The 22,929-nt window shown below is 42.8% G+C and overlaps 2 long non-coding RNA genes across 7 annotated transcripts in view; one reads left to right on the plus strand and one right to left on the minus strand.

Moving 5' to 3' along the window:
* The window catches only part of LOC121106796, a 195,014-nt gene that overhangs the window by 38,484 nt on the left and 133,601 nt on the right, over window positions 1–22,929 (plus strand). The gene's annotated exons all lie outside the window — the stretch shown is intronic.
* LOC101748693 lies at window positions 11,016–12,782 on the minus strand. 2 transcript variants are annotated; one of them, XR_005839856.2, is made up of 3 exons: window positions 12,408–12,782; window positions 11,787–11,880; window positions 11,016–11,393 (listed from the first exon to the last, which is right to left on the minus strand). It is a non-coding gene; the product is annotated as an uncharacterized LOC101748693 (long non-coding RNA). The 2 variants fall into 2 exon arrangements; XR_001469006.4 differs by having other exon boundaries at window positions 11,016–11,536.

Below are 22,929 nucleotides of genomic sequence, written 5' to 3' on the forward strand. Positions count from 1 at the left end.
TGGATGTGTGGGGGTTGAGGAACCTTCTGAACTTTGCCATTTCTCTATAAACATTGAGCTCACTGAGACTCATCCAAGCTCTGGCTGGAAGTAAACAGTGGGAATCCACAGCCCTGGTGAGGCTGAAGTGTAAAAGGTATTTCTGTGGCTTGTTTTCAGTTCTCACATGGGGACATTAAAACAGGGTGTATGGTTCCCAGCTCACACCCATATACCATGGCTATGATGAGCCCCACTGCTGGGCTTGGCTAGCTAGATTTTTTGCAGGCAACTGCTGTTAGAAATGAGCACCCTGGTGTGTGCTTAGAGATGGTTTTGTGTCTTCTGAAATATTTTGAAATATTTCTGAATTTTCCTTGGCACTGACGGGGAGGAAACCTTGCTGGCAGCCTCTGCTGGAAGGGCCTGCTTATGGAGCTGAACCCCCAGCAGCAGGAGATGGGGCTGTGTGGTGGCACTCCATTATAAATAGTTCCCACATTTTCCATTTACTACTTTCCTATGAGTCTTAAAATATGTGCCAAATACCAAGGGAAAAAACCTTGTTTCAGCTGTAACACCATCCATTGGTTTTACACACTGCGTCTGTCATCTGTATGGGAAGGCAGATGAGGGACCAAAACATCTCTCAGATTTTTCTCCTTTTTGCTGTTTAAGGCTTGAAGAAACCATGCCCATCACTTCATTGAAATCACATCAATGGGATGGTCTGGTAGCATCTTACAGGGAGCATTTCCAGTGGGTAAAAGAACATAGGAGGAAGTATGGAGATGTATTTACAGCCAAGTGAGAGATAATGATATTCATGTTTGGTTTTTGAGGCTAAGATGTTCTGTTTGACTCTTTCTCCTTGTTGATTGTATGTCTGTGTGTAGGTGTATGAAAAAAAAGCCATGCATCAAAGATACCAGTTCTGTAATGTCAGGCCTGCAGTTAACCACATCTCATCTCTAGGGAAAGGATGGTTTTCCTCATCTTTCTTGTTCGTAGCCACAGAAGAACAACTGCTCTGCTTCTGTGGGGCAGAATGTTTGGCAAGGCTTTGTTTATTATAAACACGATATGTTGAGTTTAAACAAATGGTGTTGCAACATCCAATTCCACTCAAATACAGTAAGTAAAACAGTGGGAAGTTACCTAGCTAGTGGTTTGCTGGCAGATTTTAGTTTGTTGGTTGCTCTTTCACTCTGCTTTAGTGGCTATAAATTCCCCCTCCTCCCCCAAAAAAAGAACAAAAGGCAAAAAATAGTTCCAAAACCGTGAAACATATCTGCAGGATATGTAATTAGCTCCAGACTGCAGAGAGACCCTCAGAGAAGGTGCTGTGCAGCTTACCCCTCCCTGTTGTCACTTCTCACTCGGTATGTGCCATGTGGGAGCACTCCACAGAGATCTGTGTGGAGGTGAGCAGCATCGTTTTGCAGAAGCTCACCCACTGAGCAAGATTTGACAGAAAACAATGCTTAGATTTGCCTGCAGAGTTCCATCTCAATCAGGAAATCTTCCTGGGTATTTAGCATTCTACTCATCGTTATTTGCTTCACTGAACATTCGAGTTTTGGGGAATAGGGAGATAAAATAAGCTCTGCTCCGACTTTAACCGTCAAAGTCTGTTAAAATGAAGCTGTCATGTCGGAAGACCTACTTGGTTAACTGTAGCTAACTTTCCATCCGTTTACAGCATGATCTGTGGTATAACTGAAGCACGGCCACACTGCCTGTTCTTGTGAACGTCCTGGAGATCTTGAAAGCTTCAGTGCTCCTGAGAGGAATGCCTTCTGCAAGGCAGGCTTATTTGGTGAAGAGTTGCTCTGTGTTTGAAGGTTTATGTGTAACTTCACAGTGCATCTTGTTGTAAGGGAGTGCACAGGGAGACAGAACTGACTGCCTTGCCTTCGCTCAACAGGTTGTGGCTTGCTGGCTGACATGGCTTGTGTCTGATCTGCTTGCTGGTTGAAAACATGAAGTAAGATGCATCAGTTGACATCAGCAGAGTATGAGCTCGGGGTGGGTGTCACGCACGTGTCATCCTCTGTCCTGAAATCTAATTTGCTTTACCTAAATCAGAAAATTGGTGATATTTATTTTTAAAATAGCATATTATGGAGGCCTCACTGAAGTCTTCCTGCAGAATTAAAGTGCAAGTTTACTTTCACTGAGATGAGAAACACATTCTTTTACAGCCTGAAATGCTAACTGCTGTTGGCTATTTAGATATATTTTCATACTTACTTCCTCCTACTGCATTTACAGTTTGAAAGATGCTGATCCCCACTGTAGCTGCAAATTCTGTTACTGCATTTCTTTAATAGCTATCCTCATTGGAGCGTTCCTCATTCCACTGCTCATAATAAGGCATGAAGGATGGTGCTAAAGGACCACGGGGAGGGCCTCGTTTTAATGTCTGAAACTCAGGTGGTTTCACCTCACACAGGGAGAAAAACGTCACATAGCATCTGATCATTTGATGACAACAAACTGCCGGGATAGGTCTGGTGGTTGAACAAGCTTGTTAAACCAGCATTTCTGCCTAAGAAATTGCATTGACTGTTTTACCTTGATTTATGACGAGATGGCAAATGTGTGGGGACATTTGTAAGTTAGAAGAATGTTGTGATTGAGCTTGATCTGCTTTCTGACCAGTTCTTGGCTTGTCCTGATGAGTTTATAATGCACAAACCTTTCTAACAAATGCTCCCCTCGTTTTTCTTGTGTTATTCGCACTGTTTCTAAAGTGCTCTCTGCAAATCCCATTAAATCACCTCCTATGTGCTAACATTCTTTTTCTTGATCTTCTGACCTTTTTCAAACAATTTAAAAAGACACTCGTATACATCTCTTTAGCTGCATTTTTCCATTGATAAGAATTTTGAGTGCTCTTCTAACGCTTTTCAACTTCAAAGCTCTTCAGAAATGAAGGGTCTGATCCAAAGGCTCTGCTGAAATAAATGAACAGTCTTTCTGCTAGCTTCACAGGGGCTTTAACTCTAAATTGTGCCCCTATTCTTGTCGTTTTCCCCAGTCTGTTCTCTGAAGACCTGCTGTGTTTTCCACCTCCTGAAGTTTTAGGCTCCTGTAGCAGTAACTCTTACCATGCTCCCATTTGGCCATGGTGCAGTGAGATTGTTTCTGACAGCACCTTTCTGAGATGCTCAGAATTGGGGTGTAAATACAGTCCCAGCAGCAGGCCTTTGTAACTAAAAGGTGTCTCTGTGTGTGAGCACTAGCCTGTCATTCGCAGTAATTTCTTCTGATGAGATGGCATGGAGGCCTCTATTTTGGTAAGAAAACAAGCTCTCCTTGAGTTTCCCGTGACGGAACCTTAAGGCCCTCTCATGGGTAGATAACTCCTCCTTTTCCCCTATCAACAAACTGTAATTTGACTTCTTTAAGTACTAAGGGAGACATTATCCTTGTAATGCTATGGCACCAAGCCTGAAAGCTCACTGCTTGCAGCCTGGTTAACAGCACTGCTTCAACTGTAACAGTGCCTCTGCTTTAGCATCTTCTATAGCTCCTGGTTTTCCCACGTTTGCAATGTTGCTGCTTCCTTTGTGGCATATTTTGCTTTTCCTGTGCTGGCAAAACATTCCTGCTTTAGGAACATCACTTGGTCACATTCTCTTTCCCTCCTCTGCCACGGGCTTTGCTTTTGTTTCATCAGCTTTCCTGTCTGTTCATTTGTTTGTTTATTTATTTGCTCCCAGTATTTGTTTTTGTCTTCTCCCTGCTTCTGTGGAGGCAGCCTGCATTGCCAGCCAGCACCGTGCAGGCAGGTGGTCAGGAGGGACTGCTGATACCAGAAATAGTCCTCCGTCAATCTTTCACCGGTGTGCTGCTGCTGTTATTGTTGCTTTTTCTGCAAGTCAGCTGGAGCTGTTTAGATTGCAGTGTGGCACAAGGTGACAGTCAGTGTTTGCAACTTACATGTCAGAGAGCTTCAGTTCCAATTTACCTTGCTGCTGCTGGGGTTTTAGTGCACCATGAAGCATGCCTCCAGCACAGTGCACAAGCAGTGCTTTGGTGTGCCTGTGTAATCTTCTCTTCCTACCACTCATAGGCTCTTCAGCACTCCATTTATCTGTCTGTTCATTGGGTTGAGGCTCACATTAAAGTAGCTCTCAGTTCTGTTTATTCTAGCACTTTCTGGACCCTACTCAATTCACATTTTCCTTTCCCCTTGAACAGCACGACCACTTAGATCTGGTACAGCAAATGTTTGTAAGCTGACCTTGTATTGCCATTGCAATTAGACAACGCTGCAACTGAATTCCGTCTACCTCTGTATTTAATGTAAGAAGAATAGATTCCACTGAGGCAGCCAGATTGCCTCTTTTTTAAGATAAGAGGCCTCTTTTTTAAGATTAATAAGAATATTTCACTAAAGAAGTCCATTTTCAAAACTTCTCGCCTATTTGTTGAACACAGAGTATTGTATGAGAGGCTAAGGTGCTTGGAAAGAGTTCAATATAGTATTTTGGTTTCTTGCAGCTGCCAGCTGTTTAAGGCCTGTGAGTGGAGAGCTGGTTGTTATGCATTAATTCTTTGGTAGCTGAGGTTGGCAGGGAGATAATCTACATGTGAGGATGGCAGTTCCCGGTGTAATTGTTGGATGCTGAATGATCATAGACCACGGATGTGTTTTACAGCCTTCACCTTTTCTCCAATTCATCATAGTGATTAATCTCAAAAGCCATACTTCTCATTCCTTGACCACTTTGTTCCTTGATATTCCAGCAAAGAAACAGGATTTTTCTGAAGGTAATTTTCTTCCAAGAAACAACACAGACCATTCCCTTTTGGACTTCATTGCAGGCAGACATTTTTTACCCGGTAATCTCCACAGCAATTTGGAGTTTTCGTAATAGAAAAATGAAAGCAATTAGTTTTCTGATTAAATTCACCTTGCCATCAAGGAGCAGGTAAATGTTTTCAGTTTTCACATGCATTCAGTTGAAATGGACCTGGTAGAACAATGGAAGAAGCCTTTGTGTAAAAACAATAATATAAAGATAATTGGTTCTTGTATGTTTTTAATAACTGTCTCGGGTTACTACTTCCTTTGAGGAAATAAACCCATTTATCTTATACAAATGTCATTGGACTTGCAGGGCTCACTCTGTGTGTGTTATATATGATTTGTTTGGTTTTGCCCACTTTGAGTTGATGACTGGTGTTGCATTTTCATACGTCCCGTTATTGATACTTTTGCCAACATCACTGTTGGAAGGCATTGGCTTTATGGTGTGTAGTTTTGTGCAAACTTGAGCAAGAATTTCCTCTGTTATTATGGAGGGTTAATAGGACCAAAGGAAATACTGTACATCAGATCATACCTGGAATAAGGAGATGTGTCCAGCAGCACCTTGACAGGGTATCTCTTTGTGCTCTCCAACACTCTTTTCACCAACAATTATTGGCTCTCCCTTTTCTCCGGGAGAATGAGCAGGATGATGAATGTCCTGTCACAGTCCCAAATGTGAATGTATCTCTACATGTCTTGTGAAAAGATGTATATAATCTAGTGTCTACCTTTCCACTGACCTTGTCAACCTCTCCCCCAGGGCTGCTGACCCATGAAAAGGATGTGAACAGGGAATTTCAGGCTCTTGACTCCTGTGCAGGTGTATTATCCATGTTAAAACCTAGTCTTAAAGTGTGGTACGTCTAAGATAGGGAGCAGTAATGGTTTGACCTGTAACAGAGGTAATGGCTGGTAAGATGGTGCTTTGTCTTGGCAACGTCATCGTGTTAGAGTGAGTGATGACCAAGTATATAGCACTGAGTGAGAAGCACTTACTTGAGCTGCAGCCCTTGTTCCTTCAGTGTTTTATCAGGCCGAATTTCCTTTTCTCAGACATCAGCCTTATGCTTGTGTTCCTCTCATGAAATGAAAACTGATTTTCCCCAATTAAAAGAGCTTACCATTTCCAGTGGGTGGGAGACAACCGGCTGTTGATGCACAGAACACGAAGAGGATGTTGCCCTTGTGTACTGAAATGGAAAGAGAGAGATGCTAATTTTTAGAAAAACTTTTAATTCAGTTGGCATGGCTCTGGAAGTTAAAACAGGCCAGGTGCTTGTTAGGTCATAGCAGGAAAAAAAGCCACTGCTTGTTGCTGACTGTTTGGAAGTTAATGGTATTCATATGCATGCAAACCTGACTGGCTGGTTGAAATAAACTTTTGAAGGACAGGATGCTCTGGGGCTCGGAAGGAATGGAGGGTTTGCTGGGAGTCTGAATCGCTGAAGAAGGAAGCCTTGCTTCTGGAAACTTCTGTTCTTTTCAAACGGCGTTTGTCTAATGAAAACAGACCAACTTCCTACAGACTGCCCTACTTCTGCAGCTTGTCTGTGGTGTGAAGGGTATGACCGTAGGCTGTTCTTCTGGCACTCTTCTCCTACAATTGTTTGTTAATACTTAGATAAAATGTTCTTTGTTTGGGCTCAAGTCGAAGTGAGGAGTAAGGACAGGCGTTTTCTTTTTCAATGACTTGTATGATTGCTCCTGAAATTTTGTGCCACTTTTGAACATTTATGGATATAGTGGCATGCTTGATAGAGGAATGGAAAAGGCATCTCATCTCGTCACGCATTTCTTACTCTGTTGAAAATAGCCCTTCTCTGTAATCCCAGCTTTACCTGCAGCGTGCTGCTTCCTGAGAGGCTCATCCATCATCTGACATGTGGCTTTGTAGGGTCATGTGTGAAGCAGCCCTGCAAAACACATCTGACCTGTTAGGATGTGATGTGACATCAGTCATAACAACTGCTACTTTCTCGCTGCCGTGCAGTGATCTGGAGGGCACTTTACCGGCCTTCCTCGAGAAGCAGCAGTTTAGGCTGCTTGCTGACAGCATGCATTACTTTGGGGATTTTAAACATATCTCTCATTTCCACCCTACTTCAGGAAATCTGAAGGATTCTTATGAATGTATTTGCAGTGTGATTTTTAGGGATTTTGTTGCACACCTATTTCTGCCAAGGGAGGTTGTGTTTGTGTCAGCACATTTATCTCGTGGCAGGCGAGCCAATGTTCACTAGACAGCATTATATGCCAGCATTTGCTTTCAGACTCCTTAAAAGCGGTAAGGTAGGTGGGCAGATGGGGAAAACAAAACCATCCCCTCAAAAAAAACCCAAACCCTGCAGCACCTCTTTTTCAAAATGAATTTTACTTACATTACTTATATACTTTTTTTTTCCTTTAACAAACTCTTATGCACTGAACAATCAGAGCAGTGTGCAGCAAAGCTTTGGAAGGAGAAAGGAGCAAAACACAGCAAGCTGTGTGCTTACGCTGCGAGTTTTCTGCTGCAAATTAAGAACTTTGGAACTCTCCCACGTACAAAACACTAAACAGGTGTACAGTGTCAGTTTTTAACCTAATGGAGAGTCATCAAAATGCCCACTTATTCAGCATCACTCATTCAAAAAGATGTCCAGTTCTTAGGCAAATCATAAATTTAAACTGGGGCTCACAGTGGTGTTTTTGCAGTGCCTGAAGCAGTAGAATCCTGCCCTGTTACTCTGAGACACTGCAGTATAGATAAAAATTAATATCTTCAACAGGAAAATACAAAGAAGCCCCTGCATTACCAGCACTATCTGCCTTCAGGGCCTTATGGCTGTATAAATATATTTAGAACAATGATGTGCAAGTAAATATCAAATAATTTCACTACCATCTTTGAACACTTCAAACCATATGTAACTCAGTTTCACTAAAATTTAGACACAAACTCATCCATCAGCTCAGGGTCCTTTGATACTGGGTCCAGGGGTTCTCAAATACACTGGGGCTTTCAATCAATCTTGGCTGAGTTATGACTTTGTAGCAAAACTGCAAATCCAGATGAGCTTTGGGAAAGCTTTGGTTTCACCGTGAACATTTTATTCAAGCCTGAAATCTGATGAGATGAAGCTTAGTGGGGAGTGTTTTCCTTCTAAAGCTTCTGATAAAAGTTATTTACTTGATCTCTTTGCAAAATCCCAATAGGTTCTATACTGTTATGTTCCTTTATTATTGCTCATCTCTCACCTGCAATGCAACCAGAGAGGCTGCAGATTGCCTGGAGACTCCTGGAGTCAGAGATGATGCCCTAGGCATTGGTACATGTCCTGCTTGTTGAAGTCAGATGGTGAAGGGGAAGAGCAAGAAAGAAAAGCAAGTGTAGTGTTCTCGTCAGGCAGCAATTGTGCAAGATACTTCAGGGGAATTTGTAAGTGAGAAGGCAGGCCTATGTCTTTAAGCAGTTTGATTATGTCTGTGTTAATAAAGGATTTGAACAGAACTAGAGGTGGTTTTTACGTTTGCAGGTCCACTTCTGGGATTGTGTTGGTGCAGTGCTTTGGATGGCTGCAAAGCCTGAACGGACACTTTCGAGTAGAGGTCCAAACCAGCTTGTCTCCCCTTGGGCTTGAGTGCTGTAGGTGGGGGCTCTGGGGTACGTGGGGTGAGGGCATCTCTGCAGCTACAGCAGTATTTTGGTAGTTGCTGCAATGCGTATGTTCAAAGAAGAGCTTTTGGCAAATGTTGTTCTTCTAGGCTCTGATCTCTGTGCAGCCACGATTTATTCTGGCTTCATCTCCATTTCTGGACAGCCGCTCAGGTGGTAGGTACTGGGTACCCCATAGTCAGGTACCTATTTCCCTTGATCTGTACAGGCTGGAAAAGGTGAAACTTTGTCTCCTTTTAATTGCAAAACTGAACAGTGCTGGTTCTTGTTCTGTAGTGCATTGCTGGGCACATTTCTCTTATAATGAGCTCTGTATCAGAAATAGCATACGTATCACATAACCAGATGCTTCTTTTGAACTTGGCTTTCACTGAATAGCAATGTCTTACAAAATCCAACGTGAATGTCTGGAATTTGTATCCGAAGTGACTCAAGGCAATAGTCTTTGAAATACCCCCGCTTTGAAATTTATAATAATGTAGCCTCTTTTTGAGGTCAGTCCATCCTTTGTTGACATCAAGAAGGTGAACAAAGGTGCTGTATGCAGTGGATGAATATGGCTTTAATGAAAAGGAGAAAAGTCGATGATACTTATTATCCTTTGAGATGTTTTTGAGCAAAGTCCTTGGAAACCATATGCAAATAAAGGAACTATTTTATTGAAAGAGCTGCTTTGTGTCGACTACAAAAAAAAAAAGGTGGACAAAGCTGATGTTTATGTCCTTAAGAGTAAATTCTTTGAAACAGTGAGCCTGTTCCTGGGGGAGGGTACAGTAATCCTGGGTAGGAGCCTGGAAGGTCAAGACAATTTGCAGTATGAAAATCAGGAAGGCTTTGTCAGTGTAAACACTATTTTATGGTAAACTTCCTAACCTTAGCAACTGATTGCTCTGGTGCTCTCAAGTTGTGCTCTGTAATTGTCTCCATTAATACTTTGATCTTTGGCCTTGTGCTTGAAAAGCCTTTTAAATGACCACCAACCCAAAATGTTATTGAGCAAAAGGACTGCTTTTATTTCGTATCCTTAGGCATGTAGAAACATTGGGCTTCCTATGAAGTTTCTTTTCAATGTGAGTTTCTCAGCAGATTTTTTTACATGAGAAACCATTTGAAACTAACTGTAGTTTGTACTTGATAAATTATTAATGTGGTAGCGTTTGCTTGTTAAACAACTCCCTCTCACATTAAAAGAAGTGTTATTCTGCAGTGTAGTGCAGTGTTATTTTGAGCTCGTTCTTGGAGACAATGAGTTCTTATCAAATTCAGAATTAATGCATGTGATAATCCTTTCCCTGTAGCAATTTAAGTGCATCTCCACCGACTGGTTCATTCCTGTCCACTTTGTTTTGGTGGTGGTTAAAATGAGGGTGGAATATACTGTGATATCTGCATACTTGTTTTCTGTATGTGATCTTCGACTCCTTGAGCCTTGCTGAGGAGTTTGCACTTCTCACACTCAGCTGCTGGGAACAACTGACTGACATTCGTTTGTCTTTGGAAGACTTAATGGAAGACCTTCATTTTAAAATGGGACTTGAAGACCTCTGAAGCTCTAAGGCTGAAACCAACTCAACTGTTAATACCACTGGACTGAAGTCAGCCCTACAGATAACCAGTAGGACTTCTGTACGAAGCTATAGTCATGTGTTTTGCATAAGGTCACATTAATTATTTCAGCAACGCTAATCCTAAATTAACAAGGCTTATATATGGCAAATGACTTATCTATATTAAAGAGGGCATACATTTCACCCCGCAAAATTAGGATGTTTGAAAGTGATATGCTGTCAATAGAAAGGCTTGGGAAAGAAAAGATCTTATTATACATTTCCTTCCAGTGAATATTTGAAAGTCATCCTTCCTGCTACAAATCCATGAAGTATCACAATATTTTTCTCTAAGCAGAAGTTTCTGTCTCGGCTCTTTGAATCTCTTTTTATGCCATTGGTCCCTACGGCTTCTGTACCCTAGACCCAGTTAAACATAGTTAATGCAGGTTTGGGCTGTCAGTTCTGAGCTGGAAGGAAGAGAGAGTATCCTCAAAGGTGAGCTTGCTCTCTAATCTCCCTTTGTAGGATGGAGGCTGAATGCAGGCAGGTAAGGACAGTACTGAGGGGTGGATTTCAGGAGCAGGAACACAGTTCCTTTTCTTCTATTTTTGGGAGAAGTATATAGAGACCTGTATAGAGACCAGTCACCCTGCCATGGAGCCGTAGGAAACTGGAAAGTGTATGGCCTAGTTGAGCAGGAGCTCAAGTCCAGGGTGAAGGCGTAATGATTGCGTGTCTGATGGATGAAAGCTCAAAGCAGAGGTTGTAATGGAGACTTCACTTGTAACTCAGGATTTGGCCTCTTTCACCTGGTAAAACAGAGATCTGGGAGAACTACATCTTATCATTAAGAATAACACAGGCAAAAACAGTAGAGAAGACCTCAGTGGCGTAAGAGTGGATGGGTGAGTGCTGTCATGCATTTGGGTTTGTAATTAGAAGAGTTTTTCTCAGACCAGTGGAGCAGCAACTTCTGTAACAGCCTTCCAGAGGAATAGTCAGGGTGAAAAACCAAGCTTTTAACTTTTATTGAAGCTGACTAGAGTTAAGATGAGCTTCCTGTTGTAAAGGTGAACTTACACGTGTGCTTTAATAAGTTACCGAACACTTGTAAGGCAGAATATTAGAATTGGGTGGCATCACTTGTAAATTGTTGTCATGGTTATTACTTATTACCGTTGTATCCAAGTGAGGTCAGCACCCTATTGGCTGGATGTGCTGACGGTGCAAAGAGCACTGCTGCTTTAGATTTCTTTAATTAGACAAGACAGACCAAAGGTAGCAAGGAAAACAGCAGCAGAGAGAAACAAGGAAGTGAAGTGTCTTGCCCAAGGTCGCCCAGCATCCCTCATTTCTGTCTCCTGGTGTGCACCTTCTTCTCTTCCTGGAATAAAAAAGGTGAATTCTGCAAGGCTTGTCGTGTTTGTTATGAGTAGTCAGGTGAGAATCCTTATCTTGCAGTTTCAGGAGCTGCTGGTCTGCTGCTACTTCTGTGAAAGAAGCATTTTCCTTAACATGTAACAGAGGCTGTAGAAGGTGAAGTGAAAAATGGTTAGGATGCTGTAACGTGCACAATTAAAATCCAGCACTGAACAATAGGAGGCAGAGAATTTGCTGAATGGTGGGAAACCTCCCCTCTTGTTTTCATGCATCTGAACTTGCGTGCAGTAACAAAGCTTGTCCTACCTGCCAAATAATTAGCACAAACTGTAAAAGTAGAGAAAGGAATATTTAAGGTAATGTCTCTGATTTTAGCTGAGGAAAAAACACAGCATACCTTGTTCACACTCCTCCAATAAGAAATCAGCTCCTCTTTTCTCTCTTCATCACTGTTAGTGTCCCAAATGATCTTTCTTCTCAGTTCTTCCCACCTATAAATGAAGGAAATCCTATAGCCTTAAAAATAAAATCTTATTTGTCTAGTAGTGATATAATGCTTCCTAATATACAGCATTCCTTCACAGAGCACCTGAGCGCAGTCTTAACACAGGGACTGGGGACACCTAAATATTAAAAGACTTAACAAATTCCACTTCTCTGGTGCAAGTGCAGACAGAGGATACAACCTTTTGGTATGGAGGAGTAATGTGGACTCCAGTACTAGCGTTACGTGACAAGCACAATGCAGTGGAAGAAGCTGATAAATATCACACTATTTTTTTGGTTTAACTTGCAAAGAAAGATCCCCATTTATTCCTTCCAGGTCAAGAAATGTTTTGTCTGGATGCCATCATTAGCTTACGGTGGGTTCGTGGAATTTTTCCATTTTTTTTAAATGATGGGTACTTTGCCTGGAGCATTTCCTAAGCTGATGAGTAGAAATAAAGCATCCTGTCCTCTGAGATACAGAGAAGACTCTTCAGCTTTAAAAGATAGGCTCTCCCTCCTGCTTAATTACCATTATTCTTTTGGTCCCAAGTTATTTCCCACACAGGTCAGAAAAATTTCATGACTTCTTCAGTGCTTGAAGCAGCTGCACCTCCTCACAACCTGTCTTACACCTCTTTTAATCAGTCTTTGAATTTGATTTTGCTTGTAAAGCCTTTTAACAAGCAGCAGTGGGAGTATGCAAGGACCTGATCTGGCAAAATGCACTGTGGGGTCACCAGAGATGCAATCCTAAACAATTGGGGCTAAAAGAATGAGCTTGCTTCGTTAAGAAAATGACTCTTCAAGGTTGTGAAGGGGTGGGCTCATTTGTGCTGCAGCCCTGGCGTTAGGGGCTGACACAGTGTGCGCTGTGCCTTGGGAGGTCTCTGGGACACACCTGAATGGAATGGCTTTTACCACTGAGAGTGCATTCTACTTCCTGATCCTTTGACTTCACAGTCTTGCACTGTGACATGAATTGATGGAGTTTTAGTCTGGATTTCTCTGTATTGCCATTGTTTTTTCTTTTTTTTTTTCTTTATTTTTTGGGGGGGTGATTGTTAACTTGTAAAGTAGTCCAGTTTGAATTCCAGGTTTAGCCTGGTACCACTGTCATTAATCTCTCTCATAGGAGTAATCATTTCAATGCTGTGCACTGGTTTACTGATGAAATTCTGCTACAAGAGTGGTGTGTGCTGTGAGCTGCCAGGTGGGATGAGCAGCAGGTTGTACCTGAAAGGCTGCCTTGGTTGTTTCTTCTGTGAAGTGGGAAGAATGAAGTTGCTTAATGCTATTTCAGTGCTTTTGATCATATTTTTCTTTTGCTTTTTTGGGGTGTTGTCTTCAAACAAATGTGTTAGAGAGCTCTAAGTGGAGGATTTGAGAAAACTCACATGCGTTCTGTAGGTGGGCAGTTCTTTACAAGCTGGGCAAGTGAAGGAGGGAAGGAGAGGAAGTTTTGTGAGGGTTTATTCCATCACACTGAGATGCTCTGCCTACCTGAGCTGCTGAAGTGAGATGTTACATCACAGTACAGGCGTTCAGAACACCCTCGTGCAGCTTTCTGTGCCCACGAACGTGGCTCTTTTCTCTTTTCATGTCCTCGAGCTCTGCCAAACTGCTGAGCTTGCCCAGGGCTGCACTCAGTGTTAACGCAATGGCAAACAATCTCCCATTTTGTTTTCAGTGCCAATTTGTGTTACTGGAGCCATGAATGGTTGCTTGTCAGGACTTCCTGACTGTCATTTCTAGGTCTCATGATATCTGAGTTTCTTTCCCTTTGCTGCACAAGAAATGGAATGACTGGGAGTACTGACATATAATTTATCATCGTTGGATACCTCACTGAGTTGAACAGGGCACCTTGTTTCTGAGTGCCATTCCAGACCTGCTCTCAGCACCTCAGAATTGTTATTCTTGGTTGCTACCTTTGCTGATGATCATCAGAATTTGTAAAGATACAACCTTTTTTTTTTTTTTTTTAATTAAATGAAAAGGAGCTCTGGAGAGGGCTGAGAGGCTGAGCTGCTGGTCTTCTTCATTTTAATGCTAAATGCAGACTTGGTAGAACAGGGATCAGAAGTTCCTTGTCTATCCCCACGTAAGGGATCGTGCTGTTAGTACACCCAGGCTCCTGTCAGACCCTTTTCACTGGGGTTTCGGTTCAGAAGTGATTGGCAAATCGTGGCTCTGATGTGGAACTCAATGAAATCAAACATCTGGCAGTGAGTATTTCAAGAATTCCTTGGTTTGGGTAGTGCTTCAATGTGAGGACCTCATTATGCTGCCTTCGTACTCACTGTGATGCGTGTGAGAATAGATCAGTGAACAGAAGAGTGGCCGTCCTTCTCCTGTTATTGCATCATGAGGGTTTGCTGCAGGTTTCACTGGGGGAGAATAGCAGTGTGTGCCCCAGATAGCGGCTGTGAGGTTTGGGGAGCGCTTGGATCCCTTTGCTTGCTGTTATGCTGGGCCTCAAACTACAAAGCCCATGAGTGAGGGCCCAGTAAATTCAAAAAGAGGCTGTCCTTTTGGGAGTAAGTTAGTGTGTGCCTGGCTGAAGTTAGCTGCTATCTCTGTGTAGGGGGTAGCCTCTCAGCAATCTGCTTATTGTGCACAAGTTCCTCTTCATTTAACAGGGAGAATCAATTATAAAGGCAGCCAAAAGTATTACCATGTGTCATATTAATTTAAACATTGTTTTCTGCAGTTGAAAACTTTATATTCATCAGTAACTTGTTAGATTTATCCCCCCCCATCCTCCCGGTCTCTGATGCACAAAATTATTAAACTTAATTGGGTTTCTCTGGACACTGTTCATTTCTCAAAATTTATTGCAATTATACAATGCCCATAGCTCATTTATTTTTTGTTTCTCGGTGATTAAAATTTAAGACACTGAAAAATGTTACGTATGTTTTCCTTTTCCTCAGTAATTCTTTTTTCTCCCCTGCATTCAAGCTGCATTCTGTAGTCATGAATTATTGAAGTAGCAAAATCTGCAGGCGTTGTTAATTCATAACTGACTATAGGCAGACCATGGCACAGGTTGGAAATCTTGAAGCATTCTTAGATGCTACCTTGAGATTCAGGGACTGAGCTATAGGGCTTTTGGTGTGAACCAGGGAGCATGGTCAGAGATTCTTACGCCAGAAGATGTTTGGGGGACCATCAGAGATCCCATCCTGCATAGGCCAGGTGTGTTCTGTGCTGAAATGCTGCTGTGCCGTGTTTGGGGGAGAGTGTTGGAGGTGAAGAGGGAGTAATTAATGCCTATAAAACAAATACTGGTCGTGTTAGCATTAGCAGTAAGTAGGAAGCAAGGATGTTTCTTCAGGCAGACGCTCCTTGGGGATGTGGCAGAACAGTGCCTCTGACGGGGCAGTATTGTCTGGTCAGGACAATGCACGGTGTGTTAATGCGATGTGTACTCAAATACAGAGAGTCCTTCCCAGCTGAAGCAGCAGCAAAGCTATTCCAAGCAAACAAATGTGGTGGCTGAGCTTCCTTTAGCGCTTAGTGGATGGAGATCAAGTACTGAGAGCTTGGCCTGCTTCCAGAAAGCTTCGCTTCTGCTTTCAGTGCTGGCAGAACGATGGCTGCAAGATAAACTTGCATCTGAAATGTAAACATAACCTGTAGTTCAGCAGGCTTCTGAAACCAGCTAGGGTGAGTTAAAATGATTAAGAGAAGTGAAAGTGTGGTACATGAGGATACCACAGGGAAGTGATTGGGAACATTCATCTCTCAGGAGCTGGGGAGCTGCAGGCAGAGGTGGGTCAGCCAGTGCTGTTTTCTTCCTGAAACTGATGGAGAAGCCCACAAAATTCAGTCCACAAAACTGCTGGTTGTTCTTACTGTCAGCATTAATGGAGGAAAACAAGTGAGTATGCAAACACTTATCTGTGGAGAGGGTCATGATCTTTCTCCTCCTCTCCTCATCTACGTAGTGAAAGATGGGGGGAAAGTCAAAGCAAATAGCCGTAATCTATTTGTGAATTGTATAGGGACCTTGTAAGTAAGTCCCTGGTGGAAAGAGCTTGTAAGTAATTCCTGGTGGAAAGGTTTGTTTGGGGCCTTTTGTGTGAAAGCTCACTCACATAGCATCCACTGGAAGACATTCCTTTAGGTCCGGATGGTAAATGAGTCAGGTATCTCATGTTTTTTAAGTTCTACAAAAATGTTGGCTTTCTTCTCAGGTATTTCTTTGAGTGAGTGAGAAAAATAATAAAAATGTGTTTCATTTCTGTCATGCCTTGCAGCTGAAGCCCTTTAAGTGCCTTAGAGCCTGTGCGGATTTAGCTTCGCGGCATCCCTTTAGTGCTGCTAACACTCATTTCGGCATTATAGATGAGGAGGTGAGAAGCTACTTGACATTCCCAGACCAAATCCATACGAGTGCCAATCTCCTCTCCTGGCACCATTCCCACAAGACTATTTTTCTCCTTAGCTATAATGGGCCTTTAGTGGTGAGCTGGGTTTCTACCCTCCAGCCAGAGCACTCAGAACGGCGGAATAAAAAGCATATCAAAATTGTGGCTAGGCCTGAGCTGCACAGAGTTCAGCACTCGAGCTGTAGGTGCTGTCAGTGACTCCTGCAGAAGAAGGCGATCTGCTCACCTGTCAGGCAGCTTTGCAACAGGAAAGGAAACAGGTGGATTTTGGTGATTACTTGATATGCCACATCCCGCCCACGTTGTAGTTAAGACCCCACTGCAAATACACATTATGTCTGTGTTCTGCCTGAAAACTCCCTCCAAGTCCTGTATTTGAAACCCAACATTCATTGAGTGTTGTCTTTAGGAGAATAAAAAAAAAGGAGCTTGTCCCGATAGCCCTTCCCAACAGCACATCAGCTTATGCTGGTATGTTTCAGAGTCTCCAAAGGTCTCTGCTATTCTAAACGCGAAGCAATATCCCTTGCTAGTCTAAGAAAAGATCAAGCCTACAGTATGCAACACCTACTTGGTTTCAAACATTTCCTTGTGTGTATAAGGGATAATTCAGCTCTTGTAAGGCTTTTTCCCCCTCCTGCTCTCCAGTGGGGATTTTCTTTAACATGTAAGGCAATGAAAGACCTGCGCTCTTAAGTCAGGTTATTTGGTGTCATTAAGGTGATGGTCTCCTGATTTACCACAATGGCTGAGCTGAATCGTGGTCTCATTTCATCTATTGGCAACACAAATATTGACTGCTGTGGGAAAGGTGGGATATATCTGACTGAAAGCCTGAGTTTCCAGACCATGAACTAGCTGTGGATATAATTGCCTGCAGCGATTTCAAGAAGTGGATGCTTGCAACAAGTTGCAGGTAGTCTTATCCAAATGTATTCCATGAACCAAAGAGGCTAGGGGACACTCTCCCCACCTTTCTCTCTCGTTACTGTGATAACAGCTTTGTTAGCCCTGATTCTGATCACCGCTTCCTGCTGACTGCAAGGGAGAAAGAAATCCAGCTGCATTTTATGCATGAGCTGTCTGAGGAGCTTCAGGTGAGCTTGTCCACAGCCGGGGCTCCATTCCCTCTGAGATGGAATTTCCAAACACTGGCTTTTCATCCAGCGTCAAAATGCCAAATACGCTCTGTAAGTGGCATCCTTGTTCCCTTTCTGTGGCTATACAAAGCAGCACATGAGCTCTCCAGCTGGAAAGTAGAGGAGCTAATATCATAGGGCCGAAAATAATAGGGCCCATTTAATTAAGAGGTGAATGACACATGGAATGCATGATTACGGTCACTGTTGCATTTCTATTCCTGAAAGTAGCTAGAATCAAATAACACATAATTTATTACAGCTTATGAAAGGCCTCTGGAATTTACAATGATCTTTGTTTTGTAAAGCTGGTGATGAATTTGTTCATCAGTCATTTCATTACAATTTAGCTTGCATGCTCCATAGTCTCATGATTCTTATGAAAAAAACAAAACAACGTTTAGGGTGCATTTCATCAAGGCAGTCTACCCATGCTTGAGTCATGGGGGAAGCTTTCATGTACCTGCATAGCTTTAAACGTACAGGAGAGGTTTTGCTTCAGAGGGACTGTAAAATCCTCTTCATGTTTGGGGAAAGATGCTGACATAGGGACAAAACTGTGTCTGAACACAGAACAAAAACACTTCTTGAGTTTCAGTTGTTGTTAAACTGAAAATAGCAATGAAGGGAGAATTGCTCCTGGTCAGCTGTGTGCTTTGTTTCCATTCCGAGATTTTATTATTGAGTCTTCAGTTGTGTTTTGTCTTTTTTTTTTTTTTCTGTACATAACAACTTTCTAAACAGAAATTCACACTGAAATAAAGAAGCAGAAGCTTTCGGATATGTCAGAGTGAGTGCTGTGGCACGCAGAGCCTCTGGCAGAGCAAGCACTCTTGAGCTGCACTCTCTTCAGCTGGGAATCGGCATATCTGTGTGCACGCAAACGCTGAAGTGATGTGAAAGGGTTTAAGCAGACAGGAAACAAAAGAGAATTTCAGCTTGGGCTCATGCTTCTGGAGGAAAGAAATGGAAGATGTCCTCCAGCACAGGTCTGTAAAGCCAGTTGATTTCCATGCAAGGAGTGCCACCTTTTGTATTGGAGTAGTGAACGTGCACAGAAGGGAGGGCAGATAAGGGCGGATGAGGTGTCCCTCTGAGCTGGATCCTGCTGTGACACAGTGAGGGTGCTCTGTCCCTCGTCTTCCCTCTGAGCAAGGAGAACTCACGGGATTACAGGAGCAAAACATCTGGTAAAGGGAATGGTGTCAACATGCGTGCAAATGTGAGGCAATGTCCTTAAAAAGGAAAAGGAGGTATTGCCTCAGTTCTGTGCACCTACAGCTTGATGTGATGTGGTTCTGTAGAGGTGACCGTAGCCCTGTGACAGCTTGTGGCTGCTCTGTTTGGTTGTCACTGGTGAGATAAAAAGAAGGAAGTGTGGTTTTGTTTTTCTTCTGTTGAAGTGAGCTTTCCTGTCTGGAAAGATAACAAAATGAGGTTAGAAGAATGTCCTGAAAATGAGTCTGTGAAGCAACTTATGAGATGCTCTGCAGCTCCTGGACGGGTGAGTTCCATTATCCCGAAGCTCAGTGCCGGGTCGCTCCCTCCTGCACGGCGCTCAGCAGCAGCAGATGGCCCTGAGTTAGTGATGGAAACGTTCTCACTGTAAGTGTGTTTGGGAAAAATGCTGCTTCAGTGGTGTTACAGAAAAACCCTGTTGAGTTTCAGAGCCTCCTACAGCTGATGTACACAGGTATTACACATGCTAATTACAAGCGTGGTCTTTGGTATCCTTAGGTAAATGAGATTACAGCCACATTCAGAGTGTGTCTGTGAGAGACTACACCTTGCCTCGACTACAGCTTTTGAAGCGAGGCATTGATTTCTGCCACATTTGATGGAGAAATGAACACAGTTAGTGCAGCGCGTTTAAGTTCTTACGTGCTTAGTGAAAACAAATGCAGGTGGAAGGGGAAAAACGTAAAGGTATTCTTTCTGTGTGCCCTATCAATGGTTGACTTGCAAGCAAGAAAATCCCCCCAGAAAAGGGTGACTCAATAGGCACTCCGGTAGGTATAGCTGAGCAGTTGGTTTGTTGGAAGAACGGGAGGAAAGCGGTGTCAGCTCCCCAAAGCAGAGCCCTACCTGAGCTCGTGCCCTGACTATTGATTGCTCCTTATATTTTATTTCTCTATCAGTTGATAAAATGGTCTGATTAGGAGATGATGAAAAATTGAAATAGGTGGGCATACAGTAAGTTCTTGTCAAGGTAATTGGGAGATGAAAGTGAAACACAAGAAGCCAACCCTTCTCAACATTGGCATATGTCTTCTAAAATACAGGAAATCCATTAAATCCCTCCAAATCGTGTTGGCTGCCGGAGGTCAGATCAGTCACTGTACATCTGAGGTGTGCCTGTGTTGGTTTTTTTCAGCTGTAGGTTGATAAAGGACCTGTCAGTTAGTGAAATGCAGTTGATTCATTGTTCTTGTACTTTTATAGCTAATTCTTTTTTAACACCACGTGTGTTTCTGAAGGAGAAACCTTCAAAAACGGCAGGACTTATTTTATCTGCCTCTCAGTGGCTTTTGGGAGGATACAGCACATGCCATCCCTTTTTGTGCCTTTGTACAAACGCTGCTGAAGTAACAGGCAGGTCACCCTTTCCCGTGTGCTGCCTTCCTTCAAGCTGCTGGCATTAGGAGGGTGCTGGTTAATAGCTCTGCCTTTAAGCTTTAATTAATTCAGTTCCTTCGGCTGCTACATGCCCTTCTTAAAACTTGGCACCGCTTGAATCTTTTAGCAAACCTGATATGAGACGGGCAGTGTACGAATAGCAGAATTTGAGCACAGCTCCTCGTGACCTCATGGTCAGTTCTGGGTAAAAAAAGAAATCTCAAATGGGAATATTTTCTCTGTCATTGAACACTTTTTTTTTTTTTTTTTGGCTGTGCAATGCTTTTGCCAAGAAATAAAGCATAAAACCTCACCCTGGAAATGCTTAGAAAAACAAATCAGTTGCACTTGCTGCTTGCACTAATGAATGAAGGGCTGCCAAATCGCTGCTAGAGCAGAGGCCCCACTGCACAGAGGCACAGCGCTGGAAGCAGTGCTTGAGGACACTGTGAGGGTGTGCCTCAAAGGAAGTGACAGTGCCCACAGAACTGAGGGCAGGGCCTCAATGCAGGGACAGTCTGCTTAGCTTTCTCCTTAGCAGTGAAGTGCGTAATGAATCTAAGCAGGAAGACGATCCCAGTTAGCTGTGCAGCAGTAGTATAATTTCTTGTACTTAATTATTTAAAGGAAACTGTATAATGGGTCTTCGGTATCATGTGACCCACTAATCAATCCATTCACTTTTGCATAATGCATGGGGCATCAATGTTATTCCACTCCAAGATCTCTTAGGAAAAACTTGCCAGTCTGCTTACTGCTCCTCTGCAGTGCGAACACAAACACACAGCTTGCTGTGCCATTTGCCTTCTGTGTGTACTCAGAGCCAGCTGAAAGTGTTCCCAGCAATTAGCATGGAAAGAACAAAAAAGAAGGCTGCATGCTGCTACCTGCCAGCCACATCTGAAGGGGTGCCCGACCTCTGGGTGTGTGGGGGGCTCCTTTGGCAGTGTAAGGAACGTTAGACCCTGACTGTGAGGTCCTAAGGAGGATATCAAGGGCAGATGGAGTGTTTTTCATTACTGGTGGTGCTGTTTGATTATGAATTTGTATTACTTTTCATGAAGGCATACTGGAAATAGGTAAATAAACATATTTGACTGGATATACATTACTTGATGTTTGTGAAGCACTGACCAAACTTTCTGTACTCGCTGGTTAGCTTGAAATAGTCAAAATCACGTTTAAGGGTCTGAAGCAGAGAACCGCTACCTCATCCTGACTGTCCTGGCCTTGGACAACCATTCCTCATATCGTGGGTGCATCTGCTTTGCTGCTTTGTATGAGCCTTTGTGGGGAGGCAGCGGTTCTGCTTCTAAGTGGATTTTTATTGCCTCTGCATGTACTGCCCAAATTCTCAGTCAGAATAGCACTGCTCCCTTCAACATCTGTCATTTTTTACCAGTTGAAAGATGGATGTCCTGCCTACCGTGGCATGTACACTTAAACTTACATCTGCTTGAAAAAGAGCGTGTGAAAGTGTTACAGAGAAGGGAGGAGACCCAATAAAAACAGACTGTTAAATCATTATCAGTCAGCTCTAACCAAGAGCCCTGGGCAGTGTGGAATTGAAGATATTTCATCTTTGAGAGAATGACAGTAGGTCAAGGGAAGGGTTAACCTCGAGGTCTGTTGTGTAGGTCAGCTGGACAGTGATCAGTGCTCAAAAAAGGGACTTCAGGAGGTTTCCAAACTGGCTTTGAGAGGCTGTTTTCACATTCCTTCTCGACTATTTACATTCTATCCAGGAACACAAATGCTTGGATAGTTCCCAAATAGGCCACCGGAACACTTGGATGCCCTCCAGGAGGCAAAAACTCTCAGCTGCTCAAGTGGGGTAAATCAGTACGGCATCACTGTAGCCAGTCTCAGTCTCCTTCCTTAAAGTACCTTGGAACTGACATTGTAACAAGGTAGGAAATAATGCCAGTGGGCAGTGATGAGCACTCTCAGTTTCTGTTGGAGAACATTGTGTCTGTTTGCTGTGGTGGTTTCCTGCTGTCAGAGTTTCCCAAAGTTTCATTCTAATTCAGCTTTATCTTCCATCAAGAAATTACATTTGAAAGCAATCAGCATCTCTGATACCTTCCCATAATATATAACTCTGGAAATTACAGTGAGACACCAGCAGAACTGCACAGTGCCTTGTTTTCCTTGTTGTGTCGTGTCCAAAACACTGATAGTCTGGAAGCAGCAGTGAATTAAGCTGTACAAGTGCGATGTGGGATCATGTGCTAGCTAATGTCTGCTCATCTGAATGTTCTTCCTGGGAACTCTTCTTTTTCTGTGTGGACTTGAATCAGCATCAAATGTTGGTCAGGACTTAGTAATACGTAGTTCTGGTTGAGGCTGGGTGAACATCTGTCTCTCACACAGACACTGCATGCTTCTGGGTTTATGCTGTTACCATTTTGCTGTTTTCTTCCTGATCAGTAACTGCTTATCAAATAAGAAGTCTCTATTACATACATTAATGCACTGCCATTATTTAATCAATGATAACCTCATAAGCGTATCAGTGATAATTTTCACCTCTGAAAATGTGCAGTGGGTTTAGTGGCTGCAAAGGAAAAGTGAAGAGAAAGGATAGAAGAAGGATGGATTTCTCTGCATTCTTTTTTAATAATGATAATGAAGGAGAAATCTTTCCTACATCATACAAAGATATTCAGCTCAGAAAAGAGGTGAATTAAACAGTTTTATTGAGGTTGCTTACAGTCTTCTGTGGCAGCAGTTGTACCAGAAGTGTTGTCTTTAAAATAAAGTTGGTAAGGCATCCCTTATAAGAAGAAAAACAGATTAATGACAATGGCTGAGTGTAAGGATCAGGTTTTTGTCATGGCCCCTCCAGCAAAACTGCCCTATTTTGTGTTGCAGAAAGCAATTCTTGAGAATTCTGACAAAT

This window comes from Gallus gallus, chromosome 14 (genome assembly GCF_016699485.2).
Source record: "Gallus gallus isolate bGalGal1 chromosome 14, bGalGal1.mat.broiler.GRCg7b, whole genome shotgun sequence".
NCBI lineage: Eukaryota > Metazoa > Chordata > Aves > Galliformes > Phasianidae > Gallus > Gallus gallus.